At 37.8% G+C, this 6000-nt stretch overlaps 1 protein-coding gene across 4 annotated transcripts in view; it reads right to left on the bottom strand.

Moving 5' to 3' along the window:
• UPF2 (UPF2 regulator of nonsense mediated mRNA decay) overlaps positions 1-6000 on the bottom strand; it is a 124843-nt gene that overhangs the window by 90743 nt on the left and 28100 nt on the right. The gene's annotated exons all lie outside the window — the stretch shown is intronic.

Genomic DNA, 6000 nt, shown 5'->3' with positions numbered 1-6000 from the left:
AAAAAAAAAAAAAAAAAAAAAAAAAAAAAAAAAAAAAATTGTTTTTTAAGTAAAGCTCTATAACAAAACAGACTAGAAAACAGCGTAAAGATTTTTTTCTCTTAAATTTGTTTTAAGCAATTAATATGAGATTAAGTAGCCATTTGATAAATTAGGTCTATTTTCGTGAAACTTAAAATCAAAAAATAAAATATATAAGCCTGGCCACTCCTAAGATATCCAGTTTAAAGTCCAACCTCCCTTAAGAAGCATTTTTTTTTTTTTGGGTAACTCATAATCCGATATACTATTTACATCACACTTATATACCATTTATATCTCCAAAAACAAACCATAAACCTTTAATTAAGAAGCATCCCTCCTTTGGCATAATCCTTGGCACATGGTACATTGCCAACCTACATGGTATTTTCAACCTACAATAATCAAAAGGGTCAGAATCTAGTTTTAAGGAGAGTTTATTCAATTGCAAAGTTTGAGGACAGCCTCCCAGGAAGCACAGATTCCAAAGAACAGAAGTCAGTGTTCCAAAGTGTAGAAGTTTGAGATTGTTTATATAGACAAAGTTTAATTTCAACATCTTTCCACATAAGGCTTAATGCAGTTATAACTATCTGATTAGTAGAGGTGGTCTTTTTTGGGAAAGGAATATACACATTATATAATTCTGTCTCCAAGGCTTAACTTCCCCCTTGCTATTATAAATTTAGACACTCCTGAAATTTTCTTTTTTCTTTTGAGACAGAGTCTTGCTCTGTCACCAGGGCTGAAGTGCAATGGCACAATGTCAGCTCACTGCAACCTCTGCCTCCCAAGTTCAAACAATTCTCCTGCCTCAGCCTCCCAAGTAGCTGGGAATAGAGGTGCCCGCCATCACACTGGGCTAAAATTTTGTATTTTTAGTAGAGACGGAGTTTTGCCATGTTGGACAGGCTGATCTCAAACTCCTGACCTCAGGTAATCCACCCGCCTTGGCTTCCCAAAGTGCTAGGATTCCAGGCATGAGCCATCATGCCTGGCCTTTATTTATTTATTTTTTAAATTAAGACAGGGTTTCACTCTGTTGCCCAGGCTGAAGTGCAGTGACATGATCATGGCTTACTGTAGCCTCGAAATCCTGGGCTCACACAATCCTCCTGCCTCAGCCTCTTGAGTAGCTGAAACTACAGGCACGCATCACCAAACCCAGCTACTTTTTTCTATTTTTAGTAGAGATGGGGTTTCATCATGTTGCCCAGGCCGGTCTCAAACTCTTAAGTTCAAGGGATCCACCGGCCTCAGCCTCTCAAAGTGCTGGTATTACAGGCATGCGTAACCACCCTCAGCCTTTATTTTCTTGTACGCCATAAATGTCAGTCAATTGATAAATAACTGGAAAAGAAGGGAAGAAAGATAAAATGTATAGATTTCTTATTAGAGAGTGGAACCTATGCACATATTTACATACATGCAGTACTTACAACTACAGATCACAAACTCAGAACACTGAAAAGAATTAATTTCCTACTTCATAATCATGAGCCCATTCATGAACTTATCTATTCTCACATACTTCTCTCCAAACAAGAATTATAAATAGAATAATTATGTAGATTAAAATTAACCCTAAGAAAAGTTAGATTATTCTTTAAATGTCATTTAGGAAAATAACATCAAAAAAAAAACAACACTAGCTCCTTGAAACTCCTTTCTTTCCTTACAGAAGATATATTTAAACAGACTTATTAGGACACTAAAGCCATACACAAAAAAGAAAAACACTGACATATGTACAACTACTGTTTAATGAAAAGTATAAACAAAAGCAAAAAACCAGAAGACAATATTGACAATATTTACTTTAAAGAATACATCTATAATATATAAAGCATGGTATAATAAGAAATATATTTGGTATTAGTTCTTGGTTCCTGGCAGACCTCCTAAAACCCTTGGAATTTCCTGACAGGAATGTTTTTTGTTATTCCTAATAAACCCCTTTTTGATCACACATCAGCTGATGCTACTGAGGTGACTGAGGGTGGAGTCTCTATATAGTCTCAGGATGAAGTTAGTCACCAGAAAGACCAAGTGATTACAGGATTAGAACTCTGAGCCCCACTAACCCACCCATCTATGAAGCAGAGAGTCCTCACCAGATACCAACTTGGCTGGCACCTTGATCTTAGACTTCCCAGACTCCAGGCTGTGAGCAATACATTTCTGTTGTTCATAAATTGCCCAGTCAGCAGGGGGTGGTGGCTCACACCTGTATTCCCAGCACTTTGGGAGACCAAGGTGGGCGGATCACCTAAGGTCAGGAGTTCAAGACCAGCCTGGCCAACATGGTGAAACCCCATCTCTAAAAAAAAAATAAAATAAATAAATTGCCCAGTCTAGGGTATTTTGTTAAAGCAGCCTGAAAAGACTAACACTAATACTAAGACTACCCAGGTGTTAAAAGGAATGAGATGTATCTACATGAACTGACTCAGAAAGTGCTCAAAAATACAATATTGAAACAATAAAGGAAATCATGCAAAATAATATCTTATCTAAGTTAGTCTCACTCTATCACAAGGCTGGAGTGCAGTGGTATGATCTCAGCTTACTGCAATCTCCACCTCCCCGATTCAAGCCATTCCCCTGCCTTAGCCTCCCAAGTAGCTGGGACTACACGTACTACCACGCCGGCTAATTTTTTGTATTTTAGTAGAGACAGGGTTTCACCATGTTGGCCAGGATGATCTCGGTCTCCTGACCTCGTGATCCGCCAGCCTCGGCCTCCCAAAGTGCTGGGATTACAGGCATGAGCCACTGTACCTGGCCAACTTTCACTTTTTAAACTATAATATGTATAAATATTTTGTGTATCTAAAAAATAACATGAATCATAAAAAAGAAATTCAATTTCTGAGAGGCAAAAACACTACCAAGTCAAAAGCAATAAAAATAGGAAAATTAGAGGCACTGAACAAGAGAAAAAGAGAGGAGGCATATGGCAATGCATATTAAAAGTATAATTTCCTTAATATACAAAGTGCTTTTTTTAATAGATGGAATCTCACTCTGTCACCTGGGGAGAGTGCAATCTCAGCTCACTGCAACCTCCGCCCCCTGGGTTCAAGCAATTTCTCTCACTTCAGCCTCCCCAGTAGCAGGGATTATAGGCACACTCCACAACGCCTGGCTAATTTTTGTAATTTTAGTAGAGATGAGGTTTCACCATGTTGGCCAGGCTGGTCTAGAACTTCTGACTTCAAGTGATCCACCTACCTCGGCCTCCCAAAGTACTTTTATAAATCAATTTTTTTTTTTTTTTTTTACAGATACTAGAGGATAAAGGGCAGAGGGTGGGGAGTATAAAAGGTTCAAATAGGAATCTCACAGGGAAAATAATACATTTATGAAACAGCCAATAAACGTAAAGATGCTAAAACCTGACTTCAAATTTAAAAATTAAAAATTGCAATATGGTAAGAGTGTAAAGAAATAGTCATTCTCATATATTTAGTGGTGCGTACATTTCTTTTTTTTATTATTTTAAGTTCCAAGACACGTGCAGAATGGGCAGGTTTGTTACATAGGTAACGGTGGTGGTTTGCTGTACTTACCAACACTTCATCTAGGTTTTAAATCCCACATGCATTAGGTATTTGTCCTAATGCTCTCCCTCTCCTTGCCCCCTACCCCACAACAGGCCCCACTGTGTGTTGTTCCCCTCCCTGTGTCCATGTGTTCTCATTGCTCAATTCCCAGTTACAACTGAGAACATGCACTGTTTGTTTTTTTTCCTGTGTTAGTTTGCTGAGGATGATGGCTTCTAATTTCATCCATTTCCCTGCAAAGGACATGAACTGATTCTTTTTTTATGGCTGCATAGTATTCCATGGTATATATGTACTACATTTTCTCTATCTAGTGTCTATCATTGATGGGCACTTGGGTTGGTATAGGTTTATTTAATAGAAAATATGGCATTATATGTTGAAATTTAAAATGCATATATTCTCTTAACCCAAGAATTCTATTTCTAGGAATGTATCCTGTAAATACTAGCACGTATACAGAAAGAAATAGGTTCAGAGATTTTATTACAGCACTGACAATAATAGCCAAAAACCAGAAATACTAAGTGTTAATCAACAAAGGACAAGTAAATTATAGCACAATCATACAACAGGATGTTACTATATAGTAACTGAAAAGAATTAGATGGCACTAATGCATTAATATGAAAAAAATCTAAGACATATGAGTAACTGAATAAAGGATATTCTGATCACTAAACAATGTAAACCTCCTCTGGATGAGATGAAGTATTGTATCAGTGACCCAAAGTAACTAAAGATTCAAGCAAACAATATTGAAACAATAGTTTTCAAACGCTGGACATTAGCCGGTATAGGAAAATAATCCCTGATTGAGAGCAGACAAAAAAAACGGAGCTCTACAACTGCCCTAGCTTACTGTGTAAAGAGATTTTCCAGGCTGTGGCCAAATAAGAGAGAAGCCAGGCAGGACCAAGCATCTCCCTGAGTTGAAGATGAGAGCTGAGAGTCTGATAAAACTCTACCCAAGGCAGCTAGAGTTCCCAGGACAGAGTACCAGAGAGGAGAAACCAGCACAAAGATAGACTTCAAAAGATTTGCAGACTTTCCTTGAACATTCAGCTGAGTACTGATCATCTCCTATGTATAAGGAAACAAAATGTTCACCTGAACACTGATCAGCCCCTATGTGTGAGGAAACTAGGTAAGACTGAAAAAATAACTACTGAAAGGGACTGAGACTCACAGAGAAGTTCATGGGACCAGGAATAGTCTGTATACCCACGAGACTGAAGAATCTTCTATGACTCTACTTTATCAGATAGAGTCCAAAAGGGTACTGCCTCAGTATTAGGAAAAATTAGCCCTAGATTAAAGGCTGCTCTCATACCTCCTAACAAAGCATCCTTTGAAAGATGAAACTATTTCCAAGTAACTTAACTGCATCCCAGGACAAAGCTTAATGATATTTATAATACAAAAATATCTAGGACACATCCAATAAAACATGAGCAGGCAGGCAAAGAAGTAGAAAAATTATCAGACATGCAAAGGAGGTCAATCAACTGCCATCAAGTGAAACCAACTCAGAAATGACAAATGACAAAATTGGTAGACAAGGACATTGAAACAGTTATTTTAACTGTATTTCATACGTTCAACAAGCTAGAAGACAGATTGAACATGTCAGATACAAAGAAAGTATGTCCAGATAGAGAGATAAAAACGGTATCTCTAAATGAAATTAACAGTTATTAGACACTGTAGAAGAAAATATTAGTGAACTTGAAGACCTAACAAGAGAAATTATCCATAAGGAAAGGAAAAAAAAATAATGAAGAACAAAAAGGATAGGGCATCAGTGAGCTGTGGGACAACACTGAATAACCTAAAATAATTGTGATTGAGTCCCTATAGGAGAGGAGACAGAAAAAAGAGAAAACATAATTGAAAAATAAAGGTCAGGGCCAGGCGCGGTGGCTCACACCTGTAATCCCAGCACTTTGGAAGGCCGAGGCGGGTGGATCACGAGGTCAAGAGATCGAGACCATCCTGGTCAACATGGTGAAACCCCGTCTCTACTAAAAATACAAAACATAAGCAGGGCGTGGTGGTTCGTGCCTGCCATCACAGCTACTCAGGAGGCTGAGGCAAGAGAATTGCCTGAACCCAGCAGCCAAAAAAAAAAAAAAAAAAAAGAAAAAGAAAGGTCAAGATTTTCCTAATTTGATAACTACACACCCACAGACCCAAGAAGTTCAAGGAACCACAAGTACAGGAAACAAAGAAAACCATACCAAGCTACACCATAACTAAACTGCTTGAAATCAGTGATAATGAAAAATTTTAAAGCAATGAGAGAAAAAATATATAGATTATATAAATAAGAACAAAGGTAAGAAGAGATAGGAGCATTCTTGGTGGAATAGTGCAAGCTAGAAGACAGAGGAGTAACATCTTTAAAGTACTG

Source organism: Sapajus apella, unplaced genomic scaffold (genome assembly GCF_009761245.1).
Source record: "Sapajus apella isolate SASKATOON/1434 unplaced genomic scaffold, GSC_monkey_1.0 scaffold53, whole genome shotgun sequence".
NCBI classification, from domain to species: Eukaryota; Metazoa; Chordata; class Mammalia; order Primates; family Cebidae; genus Sapajus; species Sapajus apella.
This window is presented reverse-complemented; position numbering and strand designations above follow the sequence as displayed.